Source organism: Corvus moneduloides, chromosome 2 (assembly GCF_009650955.1).
Source record: "Corvus moneduloides isolate bCorMon1 chromosome 2, bCorMon1.pri, whole genome shotgun sequence".
Classification (NCBI taxonomy): Eukaryota; Metazoa; Chordata; class Aves; order Passeriformes; family Corvidae; genus Corvus; species Corvus moneduloides.
The window spans coordinates 90,373,399-90,390,825 of NC_045477.1; positions in this window are offsets into that span (position 1 = coordinate 90,373,399).

Here is a 17,427-nt window from a genome sequence, read left to right on the forward strand (position 1 = left end):
ACTGAAGTTGAGCCTGGGAAGAAGAAAGGGGTGAGGGGAAGGTGTTTTAAAATTTGGGTTTGTTCCTCATTACCCTACTCTTAATTGACTGATAATAAATTATAATAAATTAAACTAATTTCCTCAAGTTGAGTCCGTTTCGCTTGTGATGGTAACTGTGATGGAGAGTGATTTCTCCCTGCCCTTATCCTGACCCATGAGCTTTTTTTATGTCTTTCTCCCCCATGCCCAGCTGAGGAGGAGAGTGATGGAGCGGCTTTGGTGGGTACCTGGTGTCCAGTCAGGATCAGCCCACCACATATGTATTCATCTACTCAGTAAAATACCATCAGGTTTTTAAGGTTCTTTTTTCCCTAAAAAATATCAAAAAGCAAATAAAATCAAGTTCTTTTTCTTTACTTTGATTGCTGTAAGCTGTATTGATTTAGGAAGGTGCCAGCTGATTTCTGTGTATTTTTAAAATTATTTTCTAACTGAGGTACTTCTAGAGTTACTAGCCACAACACACCCCTCAGGTAGGTAGCTCAAGAACTCAGCACATGGCAGTGCATGACTACAAAGCATCCCACCCCGAATACTGCTTTTAAGCCTGGCCACTCCCTTGGTTTTCCACTTTTTTGGTTTTTTGGGGGCCTGTATTCATACTCAGTTACTGAAGGAAAATGTCTGCCTGAGGAGTGGATCCTTCCTCATGCTCTTAAATAATGAGGGCCCTGTTTTATTCCCTCCTCTCATAGTAGGAAGCTATAGTCCAAGCCTTGCTCCATGAGAAAATTCCCATCCATCTGGGTAGCACTCTGCATATACTGAAATCTAGGATCATTTTTGCATTCCCTCACCAGAGCTGCTACTCTTACGAACCTGTCATCCTCCTGGGCAATGTCACTCTCAGGGATACCCTGGCAGCATGAGAAAGGCCAGCATGGCATGATTCAGTGTAGATTAAAGAAGGATTCTACTATCAGAAATTTTGACAAGAAGCATTTTTCAAAGCATGGTCACTTGTGGCAGTCAGGTCATCTGACAAAGGATTTAGGAAGCTTGAGCTGAAGCATTGCCCCTCTGATGTTCAGGTTTGTCCTATTTCCTTCAGCCACTGACTGAAAAGGATCCTTTGTGCCAATAAAAATCCCTTAATTAACTGCTGTGCTTCCTTGAAGCTCTGAAAATGCTGCCTCAGGTATTTAGATCACAACTACATCATGCAGCTGGGGAAATCTGTGGGAAATACTACATTTTGCTTCCTTTCTTTTTTTTTTTTTTTCTTTTTTTAGGTATGGCTGGGACAGTACAGCTAGGAATTCTGCTTGCTAGGAGGGTGAGATGTGCTTGGTCCAGGGCTGTGGGAGTGAGACTCTTTGTCCCTTGCAAAGCTACCATGGGCCATAACATCAGAGGAGCTTCACAGCCTTGGAGAAAACTCCCCAAAGGACCTCCTTCCTGGGAATGATCAGGGTCTGAGCCCACCCTGGGCAGATGCAGAATGAAGGGTGCCAAGACTCCCACATCCAGACTGAAAAGTCTCTTGCCTTTCCTTCCCTTCTCCTGAACATGAAGTGCCTCAAAAAAAAAAAAAAAAAATCTACACCATCTGAGTATCATATTGTGTTACTTTCTTCCGTGTAAGTAGCGGCCTTAGATGGGGCCACTGAAAGGGGAGGGGATGCACCAGGCTGTCAAGTGCAAAAGCATGACCTGCGTTAGGAAACCTGGGAGGGTGTCTGCTCCCCACCCGAGGGGAAGTCCTGCAGTGACTAGCAAGGACTACTGGTCTTGGATGAAGTTATGGCCAGTGGTGAGAAACCTGCTGGATCTCTGGGCTTCATCCAGGTTGCTCCTGCCCTGAAGGTTTGGGTTGCATCTTGGCAAAGAGTCAGCTGCTGAGGAGACCAACAGTGGCAGAGGAATTCTTCTGTATAATACTTGCCCAGAAACTGCATACAGTCTTTTCCATTTTCACCCTCCCTCAACCCCATGCCCTCCCAATCTCTCCTTGGGAAAATATCTCTAACAGGGCTTTAATGTATTTTCTTTCCTGGGAATCACTTTCTTCTTGCTGGAAAAAGGTGGGAAAATGGAGCTGCCCTTCCTGAGAGTGAGAGATTTTTAAACCTCAAAACACTACCCTGGGGATGTTTCAGCAGCTATGTCTGAACACAGGGCTGAGGGTGCTCCCCAGAGCCCTCTGAGCATTGAACTATTTCAGTTCAGTCCATGAGAGAAGAGCAGGATGCGGCCAGAAGCTGAACGCCAGGCAGAAATCCTGCAGCTTAACCAAGAAATGAAACTCTGCTTTCTGTGGAGCAGCATGTCACTGCTCCCAAAATGAGCCTCTCTTCCTGGCAGGAGTTGTCCTGGGTTTCTCTTCATGAAGTGGTACAGACAGGGCCTATAGAGCCATTTATTCTTGAGGTTAGCAACAGAAACAATCCTGCACTTTATTTTTGTGCTAAAAAAGCAGATTATTTCCAAGTTTCACCAGTTTCTGGTTGAAGGTTTGGACTGAGCCCATCACTCAGATGAGAGGAGGCAGAGCTGAACCTGTATTGCTGCTGTCTGTGGTGCCACAGAGCAGTTGCCTGTGAGGTGGCTGCCATGCCCTGAAATGGCTGGAGTGCCTGTGAAATGCCAAACTACACAACCCCTGTGTTGTTTACATTAACTGGCAGCACAATCTCCCCTCCTGCATGCAGAGCTAGGCAGAGATTGGCTCCACACCTTCAGGTTTCGTTCCTGCTGGTCCATAGTACATCCATCCTGTGCCATTTTTCCCAGAGCAGAAATACGATGTCCCTTGCTTTTGCTTCCTAACCCTCCTCAAAAAGCTGCTGAGGGGAGGACAGTAGAAAACCTCTGTATTCCCTTTTTTCCCTTTTTTCCCTTTAGCATTAAATAGAACACAAACAAGAAAACAGATTAAATAACATGCCTTTCAGGGCATATGTTGCATAATACTATAGAGAGTACAAGCTTTTAAAGCAGATCTCTCCACTAAAATTAAAACAAACTGCTCTAAATAGCATTTTCTAGGCTCAGCGGGGGTAGGGGGATGCCGATTTCCATGCTACTCCTCTACAGCTTGTTAGCAGGCATTCCAAAACATATGCACTTTCCTTTAAAAATGCAGCTAGGCAGTTATTGTCTATCCTTCAAATTATTTGACAACCTGTGCACTTGCATCACCATGTCAAGGATATTCTGCACCCTCTTGCATGCAGGTGTACAGAAAAATAAATCAGAGTTTTATCCTTTTTTTTTTGGTCCCAGCTCTTAGAGCCCGGCCCTCGGTACAGATGGGGAGGTTGGCCCAGAAGCTGCACGTCTGTGGTGCAGGTAATTTGTCAGTGGGGCTTGTTTTCATCCCTGCAGGGGCAATAATATAAAAAGCTGCATCAAGACGGAGATGAGATAAGAAACTGCAGAGGGCCTGGAGTCTTAGGGAGGCAGATGGGTCATTAACATTAGGAAATTACATGGGGTTTTTCAAATATCCACATGTTCCAACTAGATTTTTGCAAACCATGCACGTCTTTCAGAAGAACCCTTCCCACCAAAAAAAAATAAAAAAATTAAAAAATGAAAATTAAGGGCCTTAAAAGTTTACAGTGTTAAAGCATTAAACACTTCAATTTTTTAATTTTTGAAAAGTTGATGGTAGCAGAAATCCAAGTACAAGTATCCCAAGGAGAGAAGAAAATCATAATAAATGAATGTTATTTTCAAAAAACAACCTGCTTTTAGGGGTCAATAATATCTTTATAACCCTGTGTCTTGCAACTTAGCAGGACCTGAAGCAAATACTATGCCTGACTTCCATTGCCTTATATCCCTTGGCCAGAAAACACCGAAGAACAGCTGAAGGACTTTCAGAGGTAGCCCAGTACCCTCAGCATCAGCATTTCTCTAACCTCTCCCCCAGTTAGAGAGCAAACAAAGCCCGATGTGAAATCGTAGAAGAGCAATTTTCATTTCAGTTGTCTTCCAGCAGAGACCCCGTGTGATTTCAAAGAGCAATATTGATCCAAATATATTTTGATAACAAAAGTATGCACTATATTTGCCCAACTAAAGCACTTTTGAAACCTGTCTGCTTTAAATTGTATTTTGACTGCATGGAGACACCCAGATTTTCCACATTATCTACTTTCTTTTCACCCAGAGGGGCATTTTGTTCTATAACAATCCTTTAATACTTTTAGCAGCATTTAACTCAGCATGGAGAATAATCAGAGCAACCATCTATTTACTTGTTAGAGCTGGTAAACTGGAAGAAACACTTGAACAAAAGGAAGCAGAAAAAAGGGACTGAGCCTAGAGAGGTACAGGAGCTACAAGCTGCATTCTGAAACTACAGACTTTTGCTGGTAAAACGTAAAAAAGCAGGATATTGGATTTCAGGGACAAAAATATGACTAAGAGATTCAGTTCTTGATCTTTGAGGCTACAAGTCCTGCAGAGACATAGAGATGATTGCCTTTAGCAATGAGCAGCAGAAATCTTTCATGTAAAAGCCTAGCAGGAGTTCCTGTTGGTACCTATTTCATTTGTAGACATAATTCAGAGACTTTTAACATGGTTAAACTGAAGATACTTACTCTATTACAAATAATTAAAACTGGACCTGAATATCATCTGGTGCTCTGGGGACCATCCAGACTTCCCCAACCTGCCTTGTTTGCAGACCAATCTCAATTAGATTTTAATTCACTACATTAAGATGGAGAAGGCTGCTCTATGTCAAGGGGATGAGTGCTGTTGGTCAGCACAGTGGTTCTCAACCCTAGGTTCTCTGAAGGGCTGTGAATGTCCAGCCTCCAAGGCACTACTGGCTGAACCTCCTGTCTGAGCAACCAAGAACACACCCAAGGTAAGCACTCAATAGGACCAAAGTTTCTTATTTCAAGTGCATCCATCCCAGTCCCAAAGCTCTTCATCCTTTATAGGAGGATCTAAATGATGAGTATTACTCCACATTGTGAGATCAGAGGTTTACTGGAGAGGGTTTCCTTGTTAGGGAAACAAAATCGTCACAGGCTTCATGCCAAGGCTGGAGGACATCCCTTGGGCTTGTTGTGAGGTGCTTTCAGGGTCTGCCCCAGAGGCCTATCAAGAGTGCTTGAAGGGATTTCAAGGAAAATGCTGCACCCCCAAGAGAGCACTACAGCAGCAGTTTGGCTCCTACCCACTCTTGGATGTGCAAATTGCTCCATGCAACTATTTCCAGCAGAGCTGTGTTTTGCTGTTGTCAGGCAGTATAGATACTGGAAAGAGGTACACACTTCTCTATTCATTGTAGTGGAAATCTCCACTGTTCATGTGGAATGATAAAGTGAAGCTTAAAGGAAAATTCTGTATTTTCTGAGGATTTTTCCCTTCATTTAAAAAGTTAGTGATGTGAGGGCCAACAGCCCAGAGCAATCTGGTTGTGCTCAGGAGCTGCTTGGGGTCAGCATGTCTATCCTGGGGCATCCAAACTTCTGCGTAAACTTGGAAAAAAGACACTCAGAAATGCCTCTTTTTTTGAGATAGATGCATGTGCCCCAGTGTAATGCCTGCCATACCTTATCCTGGTGGGGTGTTTGGAGGCGGAGGCAGCCCCAGGGCAGACACAAGGGAGCAGCTGCCCCAGGCAAGCAGCTAGGTGACATCTCTCTTAGGGCTTGATCCTTCCCACTGCTCAGTTACGTGGTCTGTGCCTACAGATGTAAGGGCTTGAGCTGCAACAACCTCCGGGGACATGTTAAAGCTTCCTTGAACTCACTCACTCTTACTTCTGTCCTGCCACTGCATTTGCCAAGACATGGTATCCTGCTGCTCTTTCTGATGTTGCTGCTGTGACCAGACCTAGGCTATCCGTCCATCCAGACTGCCACACAACCCCTGTTTGCTGGTTCTAATACAGGTTTTCCAAAGTACTGAGGAGGGTTATTGCTATAGAATGCACTCAGCCTAATCAAAGGAACTTGGTAGAGCTGAAGAGGGCTTGATGGAGCTTCCCCAGCGGAAAGTCACCTGCTTGGAGCTGGCCTTACAAGCAAGGAGTGATATTTATTCACTCTATTACAAACCAAGAATAAGCTGTCTGGAGCAGATCCAAGATTACCTGCTTCACTTCTAAAGAAAATCCATCAAATCAAACTGTTGCACATGCCTCTGCTCTCAACCATTAGTGGGAACTAGTATTTCTCATGCAACCTCCTCCTGTCATTTTGTCTTAAGACATCAGCACTGGGCTGGTGAGCTGATCCTGCTAGCTGACCAGAAGGTTGCATTCCCTGGCTTGTTTTACACTGTGGGAGTGCTCTGCTGCAGAAGTGGGAAGTGGGGACCACTTCCTAATGGCAGAGTGAACTAACCAAAGCAGGCAGATAGAAAGTGCACCAGAACACCTGCTCTTTGCCTTTCCAAAGAAAAGCAACACTTCCCCTCTCCAAATGTCCCATCCAGGTGAGCAGTCCCAGAGGTGAGTCCCACGTATTGGAAGAAAGCAGGCAGTGTGTTTTTTGTAACTTATACCTCTGATTCTGTTACAGGAGAGAAAAGTGCTTTCATTGTCTAATTCTCACTAGTCTGGCACCTGGATTTCTTGCCTGTTGTTTTCACCAAACACATTTTTTCAGTGTGCTGGGTCTCACCTACCTCAACACATAAAGACAGTGTAAGCGTGTTTCACAAAATACGCTTTTCCTACTGCTCACAAAAAATGGGAAGGGGTTAGTTTTGTCCTGGCAAATTTTGCCTGTCAATATTTTTCTTTAAAAAATGCAAATAGAACTTTTTTTCCAGTCAACCCTCCTTTCTGAAAATCAAAAGCCTTCCTCTTTCATAAGAAATTCAAGACCATAAAACCCTGGTATATTTTAAGCAGAAAATAGTATTTCCCATGAGGACTGGAAAGCTACTCACAAGGCATACAACCCTTCTTTCTTCTCTGGTATTCATAGACCTGTGTACAACATACACTTTAGGAGCAGGCAATGGCAGGAGCGGGCTAAACTCACATTTGCGGACATGTCTGTGACAACAGAAATAGATCGGCCTCCTAATTTCCCTCTGAGCATTTCTGAGCTGCAGAAGGCTTGAGCCCATGTAAGACCGTCTGAGGCAAGGATCCCACTGTTGCTTTATATGGATAACTCAGAGCCCTTGATATATGATTTAATTTCAAATCCAGGAATAAATCTGGGAGGGTTGTCCATTTCACACATTTATTTCTTTCTAATTTTTCTGTGTTTGTGGAAATAGATAGATACCGTCCAGCTCTGGGAATATCTGGGATATCACCCAGCACAAAAAGGACATCAGCCTGTTGGAGTGAGTCCACAGAAGGCCTATTATGTTGATTAGAACATCCCTCTCAGGTTGATGGAGCACCCCTCTTACAAGGAAAGGCTGAGAGATTTGGAATTGCTCAGACTGGAAGGAGAAGGCTGGGGCCTTGCAGTACCCGAAGGGAACCTACAAGAAGACAGAGAGAGGAACTTTTTAAAAGAGTGAAAGTAGCAGGGGAAGATGGCTTCAAACTGAAAGGGAGCAGAATTACATAAGATATTAGGAAGCAATTCTTTACTGTGAGATGGGTGAGGCACTGGAACAGGTTGCCCAGAGAAGCTGTGGATGCCCCATCCCTGGAAGTGTTCAAGTCGAGGTTGGATGGAGCTCTGAGCAACCTGGTCTAGTGGAAGGTGTCCCTGTCCATGGAACAAGGGCTGGAACAAGATGATCTTTAAGGTCGTTCTATGATTCCATGCTATAGGTATAGGTACAGGTATAGATACAGATAAACTTTTTTTTATAGTAAGATACACTTTTCTCCTTAGGAGATATATGAATGTATCCAGGGATGCCGGACTATACCAGCCTCCAGATAAATAAGTATGTATTCACACATACACTCACACATGTTGTCTATGTGTAATATTATAGGAAGATTAGTTTCAAGCTTCCTCTGTTTCATAAGTGCCTCAGCAGAACAGATAAACAAGCACAATACAAGGATATAAAGGGTGTGGGAGTCATTTTTTATAACAGACAGTAACAAAAGTAGCTGATGACAGTTACAAAAAATAAGTGATTGCCTCAGAAACTGGAAGTCTCAATAGTTGAATGGTGCATTTTCTCCTTTTTGACCTCAAGAGCATTCAGGAGTAAAAGGTGATTGTCCTGCTTTGCTGTCTCATTTAAATCTGGTGCTGCAGCTGAATTTGAGCACCGAATGTGTGCTCAAGGATGTGTTTCTCTCCCACTTCTGCTCTTGTTTGCAGACAGTCAGAGAGTATTAAATATTACCCAAAAAGGATGCCAAAATTAAATTCTCAGAGGAAGGCATTTTTCAAAGATTTCTCATCATTGATAATAATTTCATCTAGTAATTTTCAGGGGAAAATAAATCAGAAGCCTTCCAGCTGGTACCTGAGTTCCATGAATGCTCAAATTAAGGAAGCTCAGAACTGAAGGGTACGTTATCAATAGTAATCGTGTTAATAGATGTGATTGCTGATGGATGTGGCTGATGGCCTTGCAAATATTGAGTACAATGCCCTTCTCTTCATTTTTTTTTTAATGTATTGCTTGGCACAGCTATCACTCTCATTTTTCTGAACAGACTTCAGGGCAATGTGGTCTCTATGTCATTGATGTGGTGTAATAAGGCCAATGAAGCTTCAACAAACCACGTTGCCTCTCAGTAAAGCGCCTCCCACAGCACATCTTGCTGGGCTGCCCCTAATACTCCTTAGTAGTGACTGATCCACTCCAAGGGAGCTGCCCACCAGATTATATCTGTTACAAATGCTGATACAGCCCATGCTAAACCCATTGCAAGATTTGGGTCTGTTCTCTTACTTCACAATGTCACAAGAACATAGGTAACAAATGTTCAGGGGATGAGAAATTGCCCCTTTGCCTGTGTGAAGGGGCAATGCAAACAGCAGCACTTGGATAACTAGGAACGAAAAGCAGGGTCAGCTCCACATTCCAGCAGACATGCAATGAGCTGAGTCTGTTTGTTAGCTGCTAAAGGGACTCTAGATGACTGTGCAAGATCTGAACTTAATGAGATAAATCCTACCCTTGGGAAATCCAGTGCTTTTCCTGTATTGCAATCACTTGGGCTTATGACTCGGGGGTTTTATGCTGCAAGTGCAGTGTACTCTACACTATCATCTGGTTCCCCACGTTCTGCCATGGGTGCTCCACCTGCAAGCAGCATATCCCTCCTCAATTCTGTCTTGTTTAAATATTTTGTATAATAGTGTATCAAAATGCCATTTACAAACAACCTGCAAGTTCTGCTATTGACAAGATCTTATTTTGAAGCCATTTCAAGATACAACTAAACTTTTTTTTCTCCCCAGACAATATACACTTACAAAAATAATTATTCCTCCCTAGCTCTGAAGTGTGATAACACAAATTGCTACATTGCAAACTAAAATAATTTCATTAGGGAGATAAGCCATATCCATCTCTCTTTTTTCAGCACTCTGAATGACTTTAGCACAGCAACGAGGTATTTCTCTCCCTCCTTCCTCCACTCCAGTCACCAAGTATTCAACACACTTGCAGCTCGATCAAAGGCAGCCAGATGATTCAAAGATTTATAGTATTACTTAGTAAGGGCAAGTGCGAAAGTCAAATTGTAACTTCCCAAGAGAGACTGATTGCTCTGAACTGCAGCTAATACAATTCACTGACAGAGAGTTATGAAGACATTAGCTCACACCAGGGCAAAGGAAAACTGCCATGTGGGCTCTGGTGGTATTACCAACCCCCTACCAATCAGAAATATGGCTGTTTTCAGCACCCATAGACCCCAGTATAGTACACCTGAAGTTTCTAGGAAATTGTGGGTTTCATTGTATTTTTCATTGCTACTGGGGTTACACAACTTGAGATGGTGAAGGGCTCTGTTTGGCTTTGCGTGGCCATTTTACCCCTTCAAAGCCCTTCTGCAGTTCCATTGTTTACAACTCCATTTAATCACTGCAGAGGCAAACTTACTGCGTGTTTCCATGAAGCCAATGTATCTCTGTGGCATTTCTCTCCATCACACCGTGGCTGGAGTCAATCTGAGTGCATCTCCTGTCACTAAATGGCCAACTCAAGCTGCTGGTGGACACGCTGCCTGCACACAGGTCTGCACCCAGCGGTGGCCTGGGGCTGTACTTTGAAGAGGAGATACATGCCTCATTCCCGTTGTCCACCAGCTTATCCCAGGGCTCAGCATCCCCACACCTACTTCTGAGACTGCTTCTCCTTTCTTGGTCAGTCCCAGTTGAAGGCTGGATGGATGGTCCCACTGTTTGCAGCAGGGCTCAGCTTGGCCTTTTCCTTTAGTGAGCAAAACAGGAAACTCCTACCTTTTTCTATTTCAGTTTTAGGATTTTATTTTTTTCAACAGGCCAGCTGGAGAGGGAAATAACAGGGAAGGGTTGAACATTTGTTTTCATTTAATGAGTTTTTCACTTGCCCTCAGAGTCTGCTCAGGAGAAAAACCCTTGCAAGCCTTAATTTATACAGCAGCAATAAGGGAACTTATGGGGGTGGGGGAAGGGTGAATAAATCTGTTGTAGCCTTTCTTCCACTTACAGAAATAAAATGTATTGAGACCGTGGGAAGGTCTGTTGTCTTCTGGGAGCTTCAATTCTCTGCAGTACCACTCAGTCCAGGGAAGACTAATAGCTGAAGGAGTCCTCCACTGATCACCTCATTACCCTTCGAAGACCATCAAGGGAATAAGAACCTCTGAAAGAGTGTGAACCACCATTTCTAGGGAGACATGGAGAGTTTCATTTCCCTGCGATGCAGGTTTTCTATTTTGTTACAATAAAAAATAAAGTATCTGGATTTGCAGAGACTTCCCTGTAGTTCTCTTCACAAGAACTGCAGGTGCTTCTCTCAGCACAAACACACCCTGGTCTGTGTTCATGTCTCTTCATTTATTCTGGCCACTTCTTGCTGTGCATCAAATTCTTCCTGCTCAAGCTTAGAGCAGTGATTTTTACACCCAGCGATGAGACAAAAAAAGGAGACTTATCACTGAATATGTTTGCTCTAGCCCTGTCTCCCTGGATAACAGCTATGCAAAACAGAAACCTATTTATTCCCTGTTGCTGCTATACAGTCTTTACCCTACTTTGCATTTTGCCTGAGAGAGTGAGTCACAAAGATAGCACCTCCCATTCTTTTCCAAATGCCCTCATATAAATCAGACCCATTTTCTGAAGCAGAAGCAGATCTCCACCTTGGCAAACCAGACAATTTAGTGTCCTGAGGCGATGGTTTGCATCCACACAGAGTTGGCACAAGAACAAAGGGGCCCCTTAAGCCTTCGGAATGGCCTTAAGAAGGACTCAAACTGTTGGAAGAAAAAGCTGTCAGAAATAAGTGCTGGGACTTCTTCCTCACATCCAAGACATCAAGCTTGAATCTAATCTCACAAGTCCTTTTGCCAGAGGAAAGGAACGAACCCTGAGGAGTTCAGTTAAGGAAACCCTTACATTTAATCCTGACCTTAGCAAGCAGAGTTAGACCAGAAGTAAAAACCTTTCCATTAGCATCTCATTAATGGATTGGGTGACACTGATAAAGGGAGGACCAACAGCTTTTTTCATGGTTTTCCAAGGTTAGCTGGGTTATTTTACATACGGGAACAGTCACAGTGAGACAAAGCCCTGTACCTGTGACAGTAATGCTGAAAGACAGCAGCATTTCATAGGGACATTCATACAGCAGGAATAGCCTTGCAAAAAGAAACGGGAAAAATAAATAAATGTTCAAAGCACAAGCAAAACTTAAGGAATGGTTTTTAAGCACCAGACTGAGCACCATTTATTCTGCTAAACATTCAGCAGTGACTTCTCAATGTGACCTCAGTCGAAGACATACATTGCAAAACATGGGCAAGATTACCAATTTGTCAGAGCCTACTCTTCATGACAGGTTAAACCATAATTTTGCTGTAATTCATTCCGTCGCTGAAGTTGCTGATATTTATGACTGCTCGGAAACGTTGATATACCCAAGGATTTCGCAACATTAGCTTTGACATGCCAAATTAGTCCATTGGCTCCTTCCAATGCGAACCTGTGAGGCAGTGGATGAGGACACAGCAGCTGAAGGCTGTGTGATGTCAGACAAGAGCTGTACTAAAAATCAGCCACTCAGAGCCTCAAATTCTGTTAGCAGTGTATTGGGAACCCCCTCTTTAGCAGTTCCCCATGCATTAAGGGAAAAAAACTTGCCTACTGTTCATCAAAAATGTAACACAGCAGAGATGTGGCAAGTGTAAGGTGTCAGCATTAATATTATTGTGGATGTAGGAGGAGACCTCAAGGAATTTCCACCTGTGTAGATGATGTTCTGTACCATCCCTGTGGTAGGTGAGAGAAAAATACAGGGCCAAGGATGAAGTAGACAGTGTTTTTTGTAAGAAAACAGGGAACTGAAGAGGCATGGCCTGCCCTTTGCAGGGTCTTACAGGGAGAGTGGCAGAGACCCTTACATGTCCATCCAGTCATGGTCAGGGAAAGCCAATTCCAGCAGCCACTCTGAGTGCACAGTCTGGCTGCACCTCTCGTCCCCTCTTCCAAAGGGAAAAGAGATGGAAAAACATGTTGAGGCTGGATTAAACCTGCGGGCCTGATGCCAGAGAGCAGCCCCAGGTGTGTTTAATTCAGGTGTAACATCGATGTCCTACCCTGTTATGAATATCACGTTATGCATATCAGTGACTTGCTGTGTTGAGTCTGAGTATGGGGAACTTATCCTGACAGGCCTCTGCTGAATGAGGAGGTCTTTAGAAAAACAAACTACAGGCCGTGCTGCAAACTCTTTCTAGACTTTAACTGTAGCTTTAATAGGATGTTTTAAAACATCATGAGTGATGGTTTATTTGCCCTGAATCTGGTTTTGCACTTCTTAATCAGCAGCTTGAATTCTACATTTCTCCGAAGTGAGCCTGGTACTCAGGTAAACAGTAATGCTGCTGGGTATTGTCATTGATAAAGTCTTTTATTGGACCTGCAATTAGCCCTCAAGTGAAAATGAACCTTTCCCAGTGTTCCCTCACTATAAATTAAAAAGCTACATTTTATTCAGGATGGAAGAAAACACAGAGGATTACCCTGGTAAATTCATCTCTCTTTATCAGCAGTAAATTTGTTGTTCAAGCCACTTAGGTCTAGTTACTGGAAACTCCTGTTTAATTATAATCCAGATGTTCTCAAGGCCCTCTTACCCTCTGGCACAACTTAACAAGTGCTGCACAGAGGAAATGCAGCTCTGCAGTTTTCAGGGTTAAGATGCTCTTTGGAGAACACACCAGGAGAGCTGCTCTGAACAGAGGGAGGGTGGGGTGGACCTTAGGTCATCCTGGGGGTTGCTTTAATCAAGGCAAGCTGTAATCCTGAGCCAAGAGCTAGGGGGAGAATAGGCAACTTCTCAGCCCCTCACTGGGGTTTGCCATATGAGCTACTGCTGCCTCCTGAAATGCTGCTCCAGCACGGCACCTGCTGATACACAGGGAGATTCGTGCTTCATGGAAACGCAAGTGGCATCCCCAACCCCTTCGGAGATGTCAACATGGCTTTTGTTTTATTTGCACTCATACTGCCCTGCTTACTTTCTCTTTTACTTTTTCTAGGATATCATATGCATTTTGTTGCTGAGAAAATGACTCAAATGCATATTTCAGTTCCTGTCTAAATGCTAATTTGTCTCTTTTAAGCTAAAATCCCTTCAACAAAAAGCTTAGAATTCATAAATGACCAATAAAGAAGGTAAAAATACCATGAACAAAGACTTCTAAAGACATACTCTGTACAAAGTGTATAATGATGCTATTGAACTCATTGCCACAGAATGCTGCAGAAGTCAAAGATACAAAGTGGATGTTTCATGCACTGAAACAACTTAGTTTATGACACACCTTGATTTTTCTCCTTTCTTACCTATCCACATACTTTTTGTTTTCTTTATAAAGGCTAACCATTTGGGGAATTTTTTTCATTTGAACATTTTAAAAAGTTCTCTTAAAAGAAGGATTACCAAGTGTTATGAGATTTATTTTGAGGTTATGGAAATCTCTGTGAAAACCTTCACATGGGTATGCCCAGGGAAGTAGAACTTAGAAAATAATCAAAGTTTTATATTCTTAACTATACTCAGAATTGCTTAATGGTCTCTGCTCATAGAAACTAATAGTCTCTGCTTGATAGAAACTAGTTCCAATCCCTCTGAGGTTAAGGAAGAAGTTTGTCTTCCCACTTGGCAAGGGTGAAGTCTTAACTCATTTCCATGTTCTCTTTTTGTTCAGGCATGATCTAATGAAGCTGCTCAGTGTATACTATAATTGAAAGAAGCAATAGTGAATAAATACATTTATTTTTCTCTATTTAAAAGTAACTCCTGAAAAGTTCCAAGATTTAAAAATACCACATCCTCCCTACAGAAATTTAACTTTTTTTTTTCTTTTATAATATTTCCATTGATGGTCCAATCACTATATTATTCGAACTTTAGCACCTACTATTACCTACTACTGTTTGTTTTTTAAGGGGATATAATATTAACAACTGCAGCATCTTCCTAAACACATCTCCCAAGCATGTAGTGATTTCTCTAATTCAGACAGTTGTGGCACAATATGGAGTTCAAGAGAAAAAATATTCAGTGTAAACATAAACACCATGTTGACAAGGTGAGTAATGTTGTGGGACAGTGACAAATCTTCAGAAGAGCAAGTGCCCAGTAATTCATGTGAACAGGACAGATATTGAAAGGTCAGGTGTTATAGTCAGAAAGGAGTTTCTAAAATATATAACTTCTGCCTCTGCAATTACATTTCCAGTAGATCCTTCCACTTTGATCAGACACTGGATTGATTATGACAGGTCCAATTTCTCTTTAATTTTAGCAAATTGTTCTGCTATTAGCTTGTTAGACCAGAGGAAGATTCTGCCATCCAGTGGTGAAAAATTGCTCTTTTAAGGTCACCGTTTATACTAAAAACATATTCTACCTTTAACAAAATGAACATATTTAGGCAACTGTAAAAACTTTTTCTTTTGTTCCTGGAAGGACTGAGATAACAATTTTCCAGAGAAGTACACACACACTGGTAAGACTTGTGGGGACGTACGCAGACCCTTGTTGATACCTTAGGTTTATTCTCTCTTGTTACACAGCACAGCTTAGGACACTTGTGTGCCATGCTTTTACAACGTTTGTGTGAGCAGGGCAAGTCCTGGGCTGTCACGGTCCTGTCACCATGTGTGCCACAGGCCCCAGGACAGAGAGGAGATCAGGTATGGAAATGTTTTCTCCCCAGACAGGGGAGAAGGAGGCAATGTGCTGGGCCTGGATCACCTCTGCCTGAGGCCATTAGCTGTCTGACCACACTCACAGCCTTGCGACAACAGCAGGCAATGTCAGGAACCAGTCTTGGACCTTTTAACAACCTGCAAATGCATATCACAGTTTCCCGATAGTTATAATACCACTGCATCCCCATTTAGTTATAATACCACTGCATCCCCAACCTCCATGACAAAAGGTAGAGTTGGACCTTCCCTGCTTCTGGCACTGGAGGGAGTGGAGGTATGGTGACTCCCCTCCTCTCAGCCTTTTCACACCCTGCACCTCTCTTGTGCCGCTTCTCAGAGCAGTGCAGCACTGCACTGGGAAGGCTGTGTACCCTGTTATACCCTGTGCTGAAAGGTCGTGGAGGCTCTACTATTCAGACTACAGTAATTAAGGAAATAGCCATCTACAGAAAGTAGTCAGCAGCATTTCTGGAGGTGAGCACTGACACCCCGTGGTGCCCAGCAGAGCACTAAACCAGCCCCTATGAGTCTGGGGGTGAAAAATGTGGCAAAGCACTTCATGAGACTTCAGCCACCACAGATCACTCTGTGGAGCAGACCATGGCTGGGCAGGTCTCATTTTTCTCATGAGAGAGATGGAGGCTTTCTTGCAGAGCAGCTGATTCCTGAAGTAGGCCAAGCAGGTGAAATGGAGGAGATGAGCTGGAAGGATCAATGCATGAGGTGACAAGAGCATTAATCAGAGCTGCCATTGTACCCAGTGTCAGGAGAAGGCCCAGATCTCAGCTTCATCTTGTCAGCAGAAGCAAATCGGGAGAGGGGTGCCATCCCAGTCCACTAGCACAGCGCAGCCCTTCCAGAGGGTGCTGTGCATGCTTCCCTTGGCAGCAAACACCATTAATTACTCCTCCAATTAGTCCCCACAAGTCTTCCACCCCAAGCGGAGCTGTCAGAACAGCTGGAATTGTCTTTGAGCTTTGGAGCAGATGGGGACTGCCCAAATCATTTTAGGACATGGCCAAGGGACACACAGAAGACCAGGGAGACCATGTTATGACAGCACCGGGGGCAGGGAGGAACTTGATTTTCTGTCTGACCAGAACTGTCATGGCCCTAAAAACACTTACCAGGCCTGGAAAAGCAGTTCATTTTACCAGAGCTGGCCTCACTTATTTGGGATATTAGCAAGGGCCTGGTGAACTAGCTCTGAGTATAAAGATTTGAGCAAAAGATTGACAGGAAAATGCATTTAATACCTTTAAATGTATGAACATTTAGTATTTTGAATATTTCATTTGCTTATCTTTCTTTTCACATCCTAAGAGCAATGACAAGGGAGATGCATTATTCTGCTTCAAATAGCTTTGAGTATCACCATAATTATGCTGGAAAAGTACTCAGAGGCATTTTGAGGTAGAAGACACCAGCACCACAGGAGTATGGACTGTTCAAAACTTTTCTCCCCTCAGGGGAAACAGGGACCTGCCCCAGTTCTTGTCTGAAGGGGCAGTCCTGGTGTCCCTGAACTGTGAGCAGGAGGACTGATGGCAGCAACCTGGCCTCTACCATTGCCACCACGGCCTCATACCTCACAGATTAAGACACCTAAATTTAGGGGTTTTCATATATGTTTGAAGAGCAGGTGCACTGACCAGATGTAGGCATCTCTTTTAGGGTATGCTGGACAGTCCTTAGACTACCTTGAGGAGAACTCTATTGCCAAAAATTAAGTTTGTTAATCAGGACTTTCCCCTCATGAACAGCCAGCACGAGTTCAGGAGGTGAAAGTCCTGATTAACAAGTTCGATTTTCTTTTGCAACAAAGTTGCCTAATTGATCAAGGGAAGCCAGCTGATACAATCTTTTTGCATTTTAGTAAAACTTTCGGTAGCATCTCTCACAGAATCCTCCATTTTAGGGCCAATGCTCTTCAACACCTTTCCCCAACAGCTGATGGGGATGGAATGCATAAATTCATCAGACATTTCAACTGCAGGGGTCCAGGGGGCAAACCCATCAAGTGAATGAGACATGAGTAATAGAGAACTGCTCAGCCTTTCCCAGGCAGGTCTGAAAGGCAGCCTCCATCTGGACAGTGCCT